Here is a 17,502-nt window from a genome sequence, read left to right as displayed (position 1 = left end):
GGAAGAGAGAATGGGAGGGGGTCGTCAAATATTTTACTGGTAAAAAACGGGGTCCCTTGGGAGAAAGGTTGGGAACCACTGCCGTAGGCCATTCTTCCTCTCTGCAGTAAGAGTGTAAAACTCCTCAGTTTAAGCAGTACTGGCATTATCCTGTTAAATAATAACACCAATGCAGTATTCAGTATGTGTTCAATACTCGTGCAATACCAGCTTTACAAAGTATTTCTATACCCCTCAAAGTATGCTGCACTGTTCTACAACCCGTTTTCCATTTTTTCTTGTAGATTTTAGTGGTTGAAGGTTACAATGCTGGCTTACTGCAAATGTGTGTATACATGTACCTTTGCTATTATTGTTCTTCAACATATTCTCTTATGTATTTAAGCTGCTGTAACAAGTGAATTTCCCCACTGTGGGATCAAGTCTATTCAATTTTATTTTAGGGGTGTGTGTAGTGTTCTGAACCACTATGAGAGAGAGAGAGAGAGAGAGAGAGAGAGAGAGAGAGAGAGAGAGAGAGAGAGAGAGAGAGAGAGAGAGAGAGAGAGAGAGAGAGAGAGAGAGAGAGAGAGAGAGAGAAAGAGGAGACAAAGAACTGGAAAGATAATGAACTGGGTTAGAACCGAGCTGGAGCTGTGGTCCTGCCGCTTCCTCTTGGCAGCAAACTCCTCTCTGAGTGCTGATGCACCCAAGCTTTTTAATCCTGTCTTGTGTTCTTCTTCTTGTCTCTAAGTCAGACACCAACACTCTTTGGACCAACACAACTTCCTGTCATCAAGACTAAAATGAAGTGAAACATTCGCTTTGATACAACTGAGATCTCCACATTAAAAGTTTGGCATTTTTAAACCCTAAAACCTCAAAAACTTATAAAATTAAACCGCCAAGCTGTACAATGTTTCTTTGAGAAGTTCATTTGTATTTTCTTCAAACTTCTTCTATTTTACTCTTTGTTGATCATTCAATCCGATCAACAAGAGAAGAAAAAGATGAGGAAGAAAGAAGTGGCAACCATCAGAGGTTGTTAGCTCGGTCGGACTACTACAGCTGACTTTTGAATGAAGACGTGAGAAAGCAGGATGGATGTGACATGACTCAGGTCATATGAGGTCCTAATACTGTTCAGGTGGTGGATCAAGGAAAACTGTCTGCTTTTCTACCCACTACAAAATATAATAGAGGTGTGTGTGTGCATGCGTGTGTCAGTCTCCTCTGTAAACCGGTAGGTGGCGGTAATGCACCTCAAGCTGTTTGCCAACAACCACAAAACCTGAAAGACGAAGACAACAGAAGGAGCTCCGAACGCCTGCAGCAGAGCCGGACGAGCGCTGTAAACCATCACAAGGATTTCAAAGCTTCATCAGCATTTAGGTGCGAGTTGTTCTTTCCAGATGCAGAGAAGATAATCTGCGTTGTTCGACACAATCGGAGCTCTAAAGTAAGGTAAGCAGAAACCGTTTCCTTCCTCTGGATCTGCTGCTGATCCGTCGCCTGCCCTCTCTGAGAAACGCTTTTGTATCTCCATCATATGTAAGAGGATCCCTCTACCTCCTACCTCTACCTCATAATACAAGATCACGGCTTGGGCTGTGATTCTGATTCGGACTCTCCAACGGGAAGCAACGGATCTGAGTCCGAATCAGAATTTTGGTGGAAAAACCCACTTGGAAACAACGCGGAGTCCGAGAGAGAGAGACAACAGCTGCGCATAATAGCACGGATCAGAGGCTGTGTGTGCGCGTGTGCGTGTGTGTGTGTCGGTTCATAAATTATTCATAAACACGCCCCTGTCTGTGCCCCAGGGCAGCTGTGCTCATCACTACCAGGTTGTGAATTATGGAGCTAGGATTGGGACAATATTCAGCGTAACTTGTACCAAGTTTTGTAACTTCGAACATGTTTCATCACATGTAACTTTGGATTCGTAACTTGTAACTTTGGATTCGTAACTTGTAACTTTAGTTTTCTAACTTGTAATTCTCAATTCGTACTTGTATTTCTTGTTTTGTAACAGGAACATTGTATTTTGTACATGTATTTTTTATTTTGTAAAATCAAACTTTTATTTTGTACATTTACTACTCATTTTGTAACATCAAACATTCATTCAGAAACACGAAACTTTCGTTTTGTAACTAGCATACTTCCAAATTGAAAAAAATCAAGGTACAAGTTTGAAATCAAAGCTGTCAAAACACATTTCATTCTCAGGGGCGGATTTAGCAATTTGGGGGCCCAAGGCGAACACAGACATGGGGCCCCTTACACCAAATTTTCAACAATCTTACCTTTAACTGGATTTGCGAAACTCCCCCCTCTTCTGACATGAGTTATTCTCCCTTTTTATTAGTCCTCCTCTTTTTTCCTGTATTTCCCTCCCTTTGAGCACTTTCAATATTTGCTCTGCTTTCTTCTTCCTGTCAGTGCTCTTGTGCTTTAGCCTTAGTTATTTTTTTTCTATTTTCCATTTTGGTCTATGTTTTCCTCCCTTTAAACATTTTCCATTGTCTTTCCTTTCTGCTTCCTTTTGATGTTTACATCGAAAAACTACGTCACTTTCAGAAGTGAAGATAAAAGCTTTTATGAAGCATGCTGCTTCTTTCTCTTATTGGAGCCACTAGGATAACTCAGTTTCATGCTTCATGTTTTGACTATCGCTTTGAGTTTGTTACCAACGCTCCAGCCTCTCTTATTATTCTTATTTGTGGTCTTATGGCACTTGGCAAACAACAATTTGGCGCATTACTGCCACCAACTGGATTGGAGTGGAATGACTACCAATCACTTCCTGTTTGTGCATCGCCGTCTTAATAACCCTCTTATGACCATAATTATAACAGGGCTGCCTGGTATGTTTTTAATCTTATGGCTGTAAAATTGTAATAAAAAGTACAAAGTGTGTGTAACTCTTTCAGAACAACCTCAGCTTTTAGTGTATGGTTTGTATTTATAATTTATTTCTATTAAAGCCTTTAAAAAATCAGCTTAAAAGTGCAAAAAGCAAAAAAGAGATTTAATTTTTTTACATTTATTACTGAACAGGAACTTCAAAATTACTGGGCAAACAATTTAAACTTTGAACTGAAATGCATCTATTATTAAAACAGTGTGAACCTTGGTATCTTTTTTTTTTAGCAGTTTTTAAGACCATTTATTTTTGTAAACTTTCAGACGTTTTTATTTGATGTGGTAGACCTTGAAGCAGTTTCTCTCCAGCTGCAGGCAGAGTCCTGCACACCTCACACCGCCATGGGGTTCTTCTCTGGCACACCGTGCACTGCTATACCAAATACTTTAGTTTTAGCAAATTTAATTATTTATGGTAAAAAGATAAATAATGCTGGAATGAAGCTGAATCTTACAATTAGCAAACAGTTGAGGGTTGTTCAAATAAAAAAATAAAGACTGAACAAACCTTCATATCCTGGTTCACCGGAGATCTGTCCTTCTTCGTGGTCACTGTCTTCAGATATAAGCCTTCTGGGACACCTAATGGATCATGTTGATTTTCTTTAAGGCATTTCCATAATTTCATGCTGGTTTTTATGCTGATTAGCTTCCCCGTTCCGTTATCCACTTTCACCGCGGCGCTGTGCTCCGTTTCAATCAGGCTGTACAGCAGGATTTCCCCTCGTAGCGATATTTTCTCTAACTCTGATTGCTTCATGCTATAGATCGTTGGAAAGCTGCTTTTATGTACTTTTAGGAACCGTTGGATTTTTTTGTATCTGATCAGCCATTCAAAAGTTATAAAACGGAGCATTTTGGATGACAAACTCAGCACGTCTCTGAATCTGTGTTGTGATTCGGTGTGCTCAAGACAGGGAATCCCGGTGGCTACCGTAATGTATTGTATATGCACGAAAAGCCCCATTTTTATCTTTTCAGCACTTTTGGAATGTTAATGATATCTTGAACGGTTCAGGAATTATGGTAATGAGAAGCATGTCCAATCCCGTCTGCAGCCACAGGTTGGTAATAAGAATATTGTGGCATTAACAGAGGGGTGCCGGCGGTCAGGGCTAGGGGCCCCTCCAACACAAGGGGGCCCCAGGCGGCCGCCTACCTATGCCTAATAGTAAAACCGCCTCTGTTCATTCTACAGGTACGCACCTCAAATCCTACAGTGTTACGAATCTTTTTGTCTTGATTCTAGCGTCAGTGGGAGGAACTTGGGTGGAACCAATGAGAGCACGAGTCTTGGCTGCCAATCACGTTTCTCGAATTCCTGTCCAATCATTGGGAGAGGAGGGCGGGGTTTTGTCAGAGCTGTAGAGAGTTACGACACTCCAATAGACTCCTATGGAATGGGGAAGTCACGTGGTTCATGTAGTTTCGAATAGTTCCAAACAGCCCCGCTGCTGCATTGACTGCAGTTCATTTTCGGTGTTTCGGAAGGATTTTCTCCGGTAAGTTGATGAAATGTCATCATTTTGTTGCATTGTGAAGCGTTAGCTAACCGCTTCGTTGTCTCCTCGCAGAACAAGGCTATCCCAGCATGCTTTGCGCGCCGGCTGTGGATTTTCAACAGGCAGAGAAAATGGGGAGAGCTACGAAGTTTTAAACGTAAGTTTGTTAAAAACTAGCCATAGAAATCTAAAAAGCTTAAAGCGGTTCAGTTTATAGACATTTTTCGTTTGTTTATTTGTTCTTTAAATTACATTTTAGGCAGAAATGTATGGCGTTTGAAGCGTGCCACAACCCGTGCACGCGGATTGGGTCCACAGCGCGCGTGTGAACGGGACTCGCGAGCGAAAATATACATGGCGAGAGGTCATTTGTGCACTGAGAGGGAGCAAACTGTGTCTGTGAGTGCACAAGTGACAAACCTGCGTGCGCGCGTTGTCAACGAGCACACGGCAGAGGAAAACGTGCGCACGCGGCAGCCTCTGTGCGCGCTCGGTTTCTGAATCCTGCTCGCTCGGCTGTAAGGGGTTTTGGCACTCTGGAGGCGTGGCCTGTGGCAGATCTTCTCTGTCCTCTGATTGGTTAGTTTACCCCGCACTTTACCCTCTACCTATCTATATAAAAAAGTCTGATATGTAGTAGTTGCTGGCATAGCTCAGCTGGGAGAGCGGGTGACTCTCCCCCCGGAGGATCCAGGTTCGAGTCTGGGCAAGGAACATAGAGTAGATGTCATATTAATTTTTCCTAATTCCTGTGATATTATTTTACAGTTGTGACCGTTCAACTGTCATTAAACGTCCGAATGTTTGCTGGGCAGTGTTTTAAAACGTGCACATAAGATAGATGGTTTTAACCATATAAAATTACATTTTTTGTGATACTGGAAAAATACATACTGAAATAAAACTACTGATTGAAAACTTTATGACTTTGGTTGTACAATATATGAGTCACTATTATAAAAAATGTCTTTTTTGCCTTTTTGTCACCTGTGGTCTGATTTTCTCTGTAGGACTGCAGGTGTCCAGGGTCAGGAGAGGCTTTACCTGGTGGTCCTCCTGGGAGAGAGGCCTTCTACTGTCATCATGTTAATGTTATTTAGCTGTTTGATATTTGAACACATTTATTAAAACAAATACTAACTGATAACTCTTTCTGGTCATTGATTTTATCACCAATTTTATTAATTACAGATGCTTTTGAACATGTTACATGAACAGAAAATGAAAAGATGGTAAGGAGACAAGATTATTTATAATAGGTTACACTTATTTATAGATCAAAACCAGTATGGACCAGTTATGTACGGTTAAAGCAGGATTAACCTGAGTGACTCTTCCTGGATCATTTATTTAAACTGAGTGAGCAGGAAGTCTTTAACAGTGCAGCTGGATTTGCTGCAGGAGGATCCAGATGTGGATGGAGGGCTGGAGCAGACCCGTGGCTGGACGTTTCTGGCCAGAGGAACATCATACAGGACGGTCAGCAGAGAGAGCTTTGGGACGCTTCCTCTCACTGTCCACTCCATCGTCCATCTACAGGGACCGCTGGGCTGGCTCAGACGACGGCTGTTACATCTCTGTGGATGACTTGCCTGTTAACAGTAGTGGTGGTCTGCTGGGACCTCCTCCAGGACAGAGCACCACTGACCTCCTCCTCACACATCTTCCTCAGGCTCATCCTCCAGACCCACAACTTCACCAGCACCGATGCAGATGTGCAGCACAGTGCATGCTGACCTGTAATAGATTAAATAAGAGTTAGTTTGTTTTTTTATAGAAAAATTTAAAACAAACATATAACCTGCAGTACACTGGTTCTGTTCAGTTTAAAGAAAAGCAGCAGGGAAAACTACAGAGAATTTACATTTTTAAGACAGATCTAATCATTATTAGGCTTAAGTTGAATAAACAAATGCACATTGAAAACAGTTAAATGCTATTTTATTAAAAAACCTGTTTTAAAACGTTTTACCCTCATTTGATGCAAAATAAGTTCTAAGGTCCAATTTACATTAGAAAACATCCTGCTGCATTCAACATTTATAATGCATTTGGTTTATGTTAATTACCTACATGTTAATACTCTGTAGTAATGTGTTGTGTACGTTTAACAAGTTCATTCTGTAGCTTAAAACATACATGAAGCCATCTAAAGTTAACATGCAAGTCCTGAAAGCTTCTAGAATAAACAAAGTTACTTTACCTGAAAACGGTTGTGAACAAACGCTGCTGATGGACGTGAAGCTGCTGTAGCTCCTTAATATTCCTGCTCCATTTTCGCTAGCTTTAGCATTTTTCCTTTGCGTGTAGCTGCCGCCACGGCTGTGACGGGACCTACGGGTCACCGTAGAGGTGAAGGTCCGAATTCAGAGCCGCTGACTTCCGGTTTTAGCGGTCTTCAAGGACCCGGCCTTGCTAGACCGGCGAGAATCCGTACTCATAAGCATCCTTCCTGTGGATTCGGACATTCGGAGTGTCGTCTCTACAGCTCTGCCCTCCTCTCCCAATGATTGGACAGGAATTCGAGAAACGTGATTGGTAGCCAAGACTCGTGCTCTCATTGGTTCCACCCAAGTTCCTCCCACTGACGCTAGAATCAAGACAAAAAGATCTGTAACACTGTAGGATTTTGGTTTGTACCTGTAGAATGAAATGTGTGTTTTGAGAGTTTTGATTTCAAACTTGTACCTTGATTTTTTTCAATTTGGAAGTCTGCTAGTTACAAAACAAAAGTTTCATGTTTCTGAATGAATGTTTGATTTTATAAAATGAGTAGTAAATGTACAAAATAAAAGTTTGATTTTACAAAATAAAAAATATATGTACAAAATACAACGTTCCTGTTACAAAACAAGAAATACAAGTACAAATTGAGAATTACAAGTTAGAAAACTAAAGTTACAAGTTACGAATCCAAAGTTACATGTGATGAAACATGTTCGAAGTTACAAAACTTGGCACAAGTTACGCTGAATATTGTACAAGTTACGCTGAATGTGGTCCCAATCCTAGTTCCATAGTGAATGTGTGTGCAGAATGATTGTGTTGTACAGGACCTTGGGGGGGTTATAGTACTCTAGAAGTCGTTTTATCAAAAACAGACAAATTCCCATTTACTCACTCACTCACACATACTAATACTAAAGACCAATTTAGTAATTCGAGTCATCCTCATGACCCTCAGCTGTCTTTGAAAGAAAGAAACTGACCAAAGTAACGAGTGAAAACTTCATGAAAATAGTAACATTGATAAAAAATCCAATCGAACAAGCAAAAATAAACAAAGGATGAGGGATGGGATGGGATGGGTTGCTTTGCTCAGCATTGGATGGGGGTGCCTGCTCATCATCACCCCAGCACAACGGGACTAAATCTGGTCCTGGGATGGTTGTGCAGCAGTGTCAGGACCAGGGTGAATAGGGTGTGTATGGGGAGAGTGAGTGGGTGTCTAGCGTTCACTTTTGTAAGTCTTCGGTTGTATGTGTGTGTGAGCATGACGGAGGGAGTGTGTGACTGTGTTTGTGTATGACTGTGTGTGTCAGGTGGGGTCTCGGACTCCTCCCCTCTCTTGGGTCTTCCTATGCTGCTACACATCTTCGCCTGCCCTCCCCCTGCCATATTTGCTGCAGAGTGTGGTGCCTTCGTCTGCCTACGTGTTCACGGCTCCCCGGTTCAGGGGGTTTAAGATTTTTGACATCTGCCTGGTTGCTCCCAGTGGCTGCCTGGTGGGATCTGCGTCACTGGGCTCTGTTGGGTCCCCGGCGGGGCTGATCGTCCCTGGGTCCCAGGGCGATGGGTCCCGGGCCCAGCCGGCTTCGGGGTGGGAGGCTGCGGGCGGGCCTGTGGGCCTTGTTATCTCCCGGGACTCTGCTGGCTGCTGGTTGTGGCCCCCCAGGGCAATCCTCTGCGCCTCTCGAGGGGGGCGGGGGCTTTTCTAGTCACAGTCTCCCTGGGGTCCCTGCGCTCTCGGGCAGCTCCTGGATCTCTGGGACTTGGAGCTCCCTCCATCTCCTACACATCTTTGGGGGACAGATCTGTGGTCCCTCACACTCTCTATTGGACGCTCCTATAGAGAAACTTTACATAAACAAGCGCGTGTACACACACAGGTGCTCACATGGTGCTCTCAAAAGTATGGGCTTGGGCATTTTCAACACGTCTTAAGGCTGTGGTGGGCACTAAATGCACTGTGATTTATTATCGAGTGATCGTTCAGTAAAACAATGTTGATTTTATATTTCCTCATCAGGTTGACACAGTGATAGGTTGCTCCTGTTGTTTTGTTGTGTGTCCCTTTTTTTGTTTTTGTTTATTTTTCTGCAGGCCCAGAAGCAGACTCTTTATCATTGATTGTGTAATTTTGTGGAACCCCCCCACCCACCTTGTCTTTTCTTTCTCTTTCACCTCTGTCTCCGTGTCTGGTCAGACTTATATGTAGCATTTCATAAACAATAACAATAAAGTTTTAAGTATCAGGCGTGACATTAAAAGCAGACACTTTCATGCTCCACCTAAGAGTAAATCTGTAAGGCTTGTCACCAGCATTCAGACATTAATTCTGTTTGCTTCACAGCCAGGCAGGACATTAAAAAAACATAAAGGATGAATACAAATCCACATCTAGACCTGCAGAAAGAGAGAGAGGGGAAAAAAGGGGACACTCAATAATACAACGGATCAGAGCTATCTCTGCACCATATAAAGCAGTGTAAAGAAATTGGGCTGGCTCAGCCATATTTGTAAAGAAAATTGACTGGCTCAGTTATATTGTAAGGAGAAACTGTCTTTACTCAGTTATATTGTTAAGAAGACTCAAAGGTTGTTTTCATCGATAAATTGACGATAATATCTGTGTGTCTGTGTTTCAGTTCAATGAGGAAACCAGTTTGACAATTGAAAGTTTTAATTCTTCAAATTAAACTAATGATTTTGAAATTGACAAACAGGAAATAACAATCAACATTGGCAACTTGTGGGACAATCTTTAACAGTTGATATGCTGTTCTTGCTCAAATAGACCTTCTGTCGGTGAATGAAGATTGAGAGTGATATGATGTGATTATGGATGCGTGTGTGTGCAAAGTGTAGTGAGAAATGAACATGAGGTGAGATGGATGCGTGTGTGTATCTGATTTTGCTTCAGGAAGAAACAGGGGTCTGAGTGAAGTGATGGTTTGGATAAACTTAGGTCTTATCAGAGAACTGCATCAAATGCTAAACACCGTGTTCTGTCTCACCGAACTCTTGTGGACCCTCTTTCGGATCCGGGCCGTGGAGGATGGTGGTGGTTCATCCAGATGACACTCAACGGCTGACAGGGGAGACGTAGATGTCGAACGGAACGGGTCCAGAGTTGCCCTCGGTACACGTTGATGGTAAAGCGTTTTGTCGATGCGCTTTCTTAAGTTAATTCACTCAGAAATCAAAAGACTCGGTAATGAGTCTGCGTTAGAAGTCGCGATTCAGCTATTCTGTCTGGCTGACAGGAACAGCGGAAAAAGGGGGGGGGGAGGGGGGAAGAAACGAGCCAACCGGCTCTGTCCCCCCTTTAGGTCCTCTCTCTTTCGTTGTCAAGCACGAACTGAAATCATAAGACTGAAACTTACCAAAAACCTTTCTCTTCTCAAAGCAAACGTGTGCGTCAGCAAATGTGTTTTGGAGTTTACTGTGAGCAGATGTGTGTGGGTGTGTGTGAATGTTTGTGTGCTTGAGTGTGTGTGAAGGTCAGTAACAAACACTCTCAACATTATCTAATTATGGATTCATTAAATCTCTTATAATTACCCCAAAGCATAATAGTCATTCATTTGATTAAAACACATTTATAATGAGCAAATTGATGATTAAACTTTTAACATTCAAAACAAGAAAAGGAAGTTTAAACTTTATGTTTTGACTTGTTATGACTACTTGTCCATGAGAACTCCTTCTTCTGGTACCGCAGGTGGCAGATGTTATGGTTTCCTCCCAGACTCGCTGGCGTTCAGGTCTTAATCTGTGGGTGAAAGTTCTCAATGACCCAGCTTTGACCCAGCTGAGTCCAACACCACCTTTGTGACAGAAAACCCATATTTCCTCACGTTACAGATTCCCCCTTTTGTGACGACATGGTGGTCAAGCAGAGGCCACCTGACGTCACAACCTCAATAACGTGATGTACTCGTGAAGGTAGACATCCCAGATGAAGGCAGGAATGATGAAGCGTCTCCACAGGTCTCGTGTAGAAGGGAGTATATCCTGATCAGATGATTAAGGCCAAAACTGTTGCAACCATTGTAAAGCAATCCCCTTAGGAAATCTTGAAAGCAGAGCTATGCCAATAGCAGTTAATTTCATCAGCAATAATGCAAAGGTATTCAAAGGATAAGCAGCTCGTGTGTCACACGGAGCTGGGCAGGTGATGTATTCCTCAGGCGTAGTCCAGGCGAAGTCCAGTGACGACCTCGACACCTCTCGAACCACGACCGAAGCCCCATGCGACAGGAAACCAGCTGAAGGATGGTGAAGACGACCCCTCTGATGGGATGTAGTCCATACGAGCTCGGAGAAGGAGACAAAGTGAGACAGCCCACACGATAGATAGCATTTGATGCAAATCAAAGAAATCAATCAAAACCTATCTATGGGTGCCTCTGGGAAAATGTGGATGCCTTTTGTGAATTATCTAAAGAAGAAATGTACTGCACCCTGTTCTACATGTCATGTAAAAAACGTGATGCAGAGAAAATACAAATAAAAGAAAGTAAATCCTAACTGATATGTGAAACTCAGCAGGCTGCACTAAGTAAAGGCATATATATATATAAAAGAAATAATCATGAAAATGAAGGGCAAATTGGCTTGTGGCCCTTTAAGGGAAATAGTAACAAAACAAAATTAAATGTGTAATCAAATATAATCATGCTACACAAAGCACTAATAAAAAGATAGAGATGTAAATCAATTCTAAAATGTAAATCAGTAGGTTAGTAATCCCTAAAAATGTGAGTTAGTAGCAGGACCCTGGCTGGAGGCAGGTAACCTAAAACAAAAAATTCAAAGGATATCACATTTGTTAAAAATTCATCCCACAAACGAGAGAATTTGTAACGGTCCACCAGTTAGTGGAAAAGTATCCGGTCAGAATAGAGTTGGTCAGAATAGAGTTGTTCAGTAAGCGTTTTGAATCTGGTATTGCGGACCCACAGAGACATGAGTTTGGACGTATCTGTGGGAGCAGGCTCATAAGCGATTTGGTTATCAAACTGTTTGTATCTTGTGTTACGAACCCACAGGGAAACTTGTTTGAATTTACCTGAGGGTTCCGTCCGGAACTCGAGTGAAGCTGATGGTATAATTGTTAGATCAGAACCTGATTTTACCTGCTCAAAGTTGGGTTGCAGCTTTACGGAGGCGACTTTGTTGTGATCAGAAATAGTAGTGAACTGGAAATGCGAAAATGATGCTCGCAAAGCAGGAGGAGGCTCCCCACCCCCCTTTTGTTGCTCAAACTTATGCCGTGTCTGTGAGACAGGAGAAGCATAACCACAGTTCTTAAGCTCTTAAAAGCCCTATCGTGACCTGAATCGTGCTGAAAGAGTAGGTGTTCAGATGTCCAAAGACCTGGAGGCGTTGGACTTTGAGGTTCTGAAAAGGAGTGATCCAAGGATGGTTGTGTCACGGGTGTCAAAGCAAACCTAGCCATGTTTAGAATCAGATACAGACATGACACTATCGAAAGGAACATGTTCTGTCCTGAAAACTGAAGCCAAGAATACTTTTTTCCCAAGAATGATGGAGGTTCCCACACAGAATCAGAAAAACCCGGTGTAACCAGAGTAGTTACAGACTGACTAGAACTCCGCCCCGTAGAAGGTGCACCACCTATCTCCGGGTCGGAGGTCAAAGTTGTCAGCTGAATTGGTGGAAGGTCAGTGTCGATTCCTGCAATGACCCGCCCGCTCGGAGGAGGCCTGCCCCCGAACAGGTTGAAGTCCGCAACGGTAAACTCAGTGCCACTCAGCACCCCCCCTTTGTCAGGCGGGGCCCCGAGCAGTGCATCACTGCACCCACCTACACCTCCCGGGCCGGGTGGCCTTCCCGAGCCCGTGAGAGAGGTGTGCACAGCAACCACTGAGGCTTCCTCAACATCGGCACTGACCACTGGACTGCTGGAAACCGCAGGTTTTCCTGCGCCATCATGGTCACCTGAAAGAGAAATCACAGGAAATAGAGCACAGAGGCCAGAGACAAAGTCACACCCCTGTGAAAGGAGAAAAGAATTGGCCACCGTATTAGCAAAGGTCACAAACTGAAAAGTGACAAGGTCATTCATAGAAAGGTCAAGATGTCCGGGCACAAACCCTGCAAATGGTAAGGTTGCTCCGTCCGGAGACCACAAGTGTTTCACGGCGGCTGACGTTTCCATCACGCCCCGATAAACAAGCCGGTTTGTGCATGAGGCGGACTGATGAGTAAAGCAGACCCCTGACTGAAGCGGTGGATCACAGCCTGAAGATTTCACACCCATGCTGGAGAGATGGTCAGCCTCTAACATGGATGACAGAGAAGAAGCATCAGGAACCAAAGGGTTAAGCACAACCTGTTTGTCAGAGAGGTTAACCATAGGCTCAAGAGATTTATTCAGCTTAAAAGTAGCAGAGAAAGTGTTGTTTATTTCAAACCTTGATATTGATGGTGGGTTTTTGACCCCCTGGAAGAAATAAAGGCAAAGAAAAAGCGCTATGACTGTAAACAGCATGTTGCATGAATTCACGTCATGAATGGCAGACCAGAACCACCTCCGACCCCGAGCAGCTGGCACCGAACCGCTGCCACTAGTCCCCACCGTGCCCGACCGGCGGCACTCGACTAATGCGGGCCCGTTCGGGCGGGCGGAGGGACCAGCGTGGCTCGGCCGGTAAACAGTCTCCTGCGTCTTGGCATGTTCTGGAAGCAGAACGTCAGAGAACCTTACATCAGGTGTAACAGTACAAGAAAGATTTTGTGGTGTCTCGTCCATCCCTCATTAAGTTCAGAGCAACTCGCGTTTTTACCTTCTGAGTCGACGTAAAACTGGGCAAATTCCTTAATTCATCTCACAAACAAGGACTGTCCGTAGCGTAACTTAACTTTATGACACAGGGTAAAACAAGGAGCTGTTGATAGAGAAATGAATGCACACAACTTCACAAGATGGAAGAAAAAGTCATGGATCCGAGCGATGGAGGCTGTGAAAGCCGACCCGTACAGCGGTCTAAAACAAAAATAAAAAAATAATAAACCCTACGCTGCCGTGTTGGTATCAGACGGACAAACGTAGCAAAATGTAGATTCTACACACCGTAGTGATTTACAAGAATCACCGCCAATGCGGGTTTTGTGAGGACACAGACTTACTGTGTCAGAAATGGTTTGACAATTTAATGGGACGTGTTCCCTTTTTGTCCAACTGTGGCTCGCTAGCTTAGCTCTCCGGCTAGGTCTAGCTTTTCGTCTGTAGCGACCAAACTTAAATTTTCCCGATTAACAAGCAGGCATCTCGCTCCGCTGTTAAAACGGACTTTAAAGCGTACGCAATCTGGATGCAGTAACGCGTGACGGCAATAACCCGACTTACAGCGTTTACCTAGCAAATTAAGCTATGGTAGGTGCCTACGAGCATTCCGGTAAGATTCGGCTTCGCCTATGTAATGGAAATATCTTCCACAATAGCTCGCCCACAGTGTCAACACACTGAGACGAAAGGATGTCAGAGAATCGGAGAATTTAGTCTTAATTTTAGGATTTGAGGATAAGCTGCTCACGGTAGCTCACCCAGCAAGTTTCAGAGCGGAAATGTAGCTTTCCGACATGAAGAGATTAGAGGCGCGGCGTCGCGCCAAAATGGGCAGAATTTAGTCAAAAGCACAACTCACACGTTCGCTCCGAAGGCGAAGATGGGATAAATCAAAGTAATGTCTGTAATTTGCGGACAATTTGAGATCGGAGATCTTCCACCGTCAAGTTTCCACCAGGACGTCTCCCGGAAGAGTGACTTCAGCGGAATAAATTCCGGTTTTTTTCAAAATAAGACATCAAAGTGAAACACAGAGAAAAGGCTAAAATTGCGAAAAATCAGCTTGTAGATGTTTGAAATCAGATATATCGCAGATATAGAAGTCTGGATACGCTCGCCATATTTGTAAAGAAAATTGACTGGCTCAGTTATATTGTAAGGAGAAACTGTCTTTACTCAGTTATATTGTTAAGAAGACTCAAAGGTTGTTTTCATCGATAAACTGACGATAATATCTGTGTGTCTGTGTTTCAGTTCAATGAGGAAACCAGTTTGACAATTGAAAGTTTTAATTCTTCAAATTAAACTAATGATTTTGAAATTGACAAACAGGAAATAACAATCAACATTGGCAACTTGTGGGACAATCTTTAACAGTTGATATGCTGTTCTTGCTCAAATAGACCTTCTGTCGGTGAATGAAGATTGAGAGTGATATGATGTGATTATGGATGTGTGTGTGTGGGCAAAGTGTAGTGAGAAATGAACATGAGGTGAGATGGATGCGTGTGTGTATCTGATTTTGCTTCAGGAAGAAACAGGGGTCTGAGTGAAGTGATGGTTTGGATAAACTTAGGTCTTATCAGAGAACTGCATCAAACGCTAAACACCGTGTTCTGTCTCACCGAACTCTTGTGGACCCTCTTTCGGATCCGGGCCGTGGAGGATGGTGGTGGTTCATCCAGATGACACTCAACGGCTGACAGGGGAGACGTAGGTGTCGAACGGAACGGGTCCAGAGTTGCCCTCGGTACACGTTGATGGTAAAGCGTTTTGTCGATGCGCTTTCTTAAGTTAATTCACTCAGAAATCAAAAGACTCGGTAATGAGTCTGCGTTAGAAGTCGCGATTCAGCTATTCTGTCTGGCTGACAGGAACAGCGGAAAAAGGGGGGGGGGGGAGGGGGGGAAGAAACGAGCCAACCGGCTCTGTCCCCCCTTTAGGTCCTCTCTCTTTCGTTGTCAAGCACGAACTGAAATCATAAGACTGAAACTTACCAAAAACCTTTCTCTTCTCAAAGCAAACGTGTGCGTCAGCAAATGTGTTTTGGAGTTTACTGTGAGCAGATGTGTGTGGGTGTGTGTGAATGTTTGTGTGCTTGAGTGTGTGTGAAGGTCAGTAACAAACACTCTCAACATTATCTAATTATGGATTCATTAAATCTCTTATAATTACCCCAAAGCATAATAGTCATTCATTTGATTAAAACACATTTATAATGAGCAAATTGATGATTAAACTTTTAACATTCAAAACAAGAAAAGGAAGTTTAAACTTTATGTTTTGACTTGTTATGACTACTTGTCCATGAGAACTCCTTCTTCTGGTACCGCAGGTGGCAGATGTTATGGTTTCCTCCCAGACTCGCTGGCGTTCAGGTCTTAATCTGTGGGTGAAAGTTCTCAATGACCCAGCTTTGACCCAGCTGAGTCCAACACCAAATTTGTGACAGAAAACCCATATTTCCTCACGTTACAGCAGAAAAACATTTGCTCTTGCCAACACTTCCACCAAAAATATTTCAAGTGAATGCACAGCGCTGGCTGTTATACACAACACACAAGCACAACACCTGTCCCTTCCCCTCCAGCTCATCTGTCTGATGGTGGGGGCATAAAGAGGGGGTCCGTGGGCTACCTATTGAGGACCACTGGTATATTGTTTTCACATCATGGTAACCTGTTCTTTTTCATGCTCAACCGGTCGATTTTTCAGCCCTCTTCCCAAGGCGGTCTGCATTGGGCTGAACTGGTCCAACACACCTACTGCAGACTTATTTTCTGGCTCAAATTCACGCCTACCATTAGGGGCAGCCTTCGAATAGCGGGTCAAGTTATCCAGCAGGGGCTTGCCACATGCAAGATTCATTATCATTCTGGATACTGTAGAGTAAACATCTCTTCTGACTGAAGCTGTCCTTCTTTCTAACTGAGGCATGCCGTGAGGACCACACGCACACACACACACACACACACACACACACACACACACACACACACACACACACACACACACACACACACACACACACACACACACACACACACACACACACACACAAACACACACTTAGGGCCTTGGGAGTGAGCACATTCAACAGCATTTGGCAGGGGGATATTTCAGCCTCCTCTCGGGTGCCAGTGCCCACTTCAAATTTTAAACCGCACTTAGACACTGATGGCTGAAGGTGTGAGTGGGGTGGTGCGGTGGCATCAGCGGGCAAAGGCCGGATGTTGCCCGCACTGCCCACTCACCACAGCCATGGAATACACCTCATGATTACACAACACTATATTGGAGCAGGCGGAGGGAGACTAGTGGTCTTTGCCACCTCTGTTGTTGCTAGGCTTCCTGGGGCTGGAGGCTAGGAGGGGGATCTGGCCGTCTGGTTGGGGTCTGGGGTGGTGGGTTGCTGTGCTCAGCGTTGGGCGGGGGAGCCTGCTCATCAGCACCCCAGCAGAAAGGGTCAAACTCTGGTTACCGGTGATGGTTGTACCCAATGTGCAGCAGTACCGGGACCAGAGTGAATAGGGTGTGTATGGGGAGCATGAGTGGGTGTCCGGCGTGCATTTTTGTAAGTCTTGGGTTGTATGTGCATGTGTGAGCATGAGGGAGGCAGTGTGTGACTGTGTTTGTGTATGACTGTATATGTCAGGTGGGGCCTTTGACTCCTCCCCTCTCCTGGAACTTCTCTTGATGATATAGATCTTTGTCCCCCCTCCCCCTGCCACACCTGGTGTGAGGGGTTGTGCCGTGGTCTGCCTGAGTGTTCGTGGCAACCGGGTCAGGGGGTTTAAGATTTTGGCATCTGCCTGATAGATCCCGGTGGCTGCCTGGTGGGGTCTGGGTCCCTGGGCTCTGCTGGGTCCCCGGCGGGGGTGGTCGCCCCTGGGTCCCGGGTTGCTGGGTCCCGGGCTCAGCCGGCTAGGGGGTGGGAGGCTGCGGGCGGGCCTGTGGGCTTGCCGCTGATATCTCCTGGGACTCTGCCGGCTGCTGGTTGTGGCCCCCCGGGGCGATCCTCTGTGCCTCTCGAGGGGGGCGGGGGCCTTTCTGGTT

The 17,502-nt window shown here is 44.4% G+C and overlaps 1 protein-coding gene across 1 annotated transcript in view; it reads left to right on the top strand.

Annotated features, from left to right (window-relative positions):
- Window positions 1-1,233: 1,233 nt before the first annotated feature.
- LOC107395596 (gastrula zinc finger protein XlCGF57.1) overlaps window positions 1,234-17,502 on the top strand; it is a 29,709-nt gene continuing 13,440 nt past the window's right edge. Inside the window, exon 1 of the mRNA XM_015975005.3 lies at window positions 1,234-1,443. The gene's annotated coding sequence lies outside the window, so the exon portion shown is untranslated. The remainder of the gene's footprint in view (window positions 1,444-17,502) is intronic.

This window comes from Nothobranchius furzeri, chromosome 7, assembly GCF_043380555.1.
Source record: "Nothobranchius furzeri strain GRZ-AD chromosome 7, NfurGRZ-RIMD1, whole genome shotgun sequence".
Taxonomy (NCBI): domain Eukaryota; kingdom Metazoa; phylum Chordata; class Actinopteri; order Cyprinodontiformes; family Nothobranchiidae; genus Nothobranchius; species Nothobranchius furzeri.
Note: the sequence above shows the minus strand (reverse complement) of the source record. Positions and strands in the feature narration are given on the sequence as shown.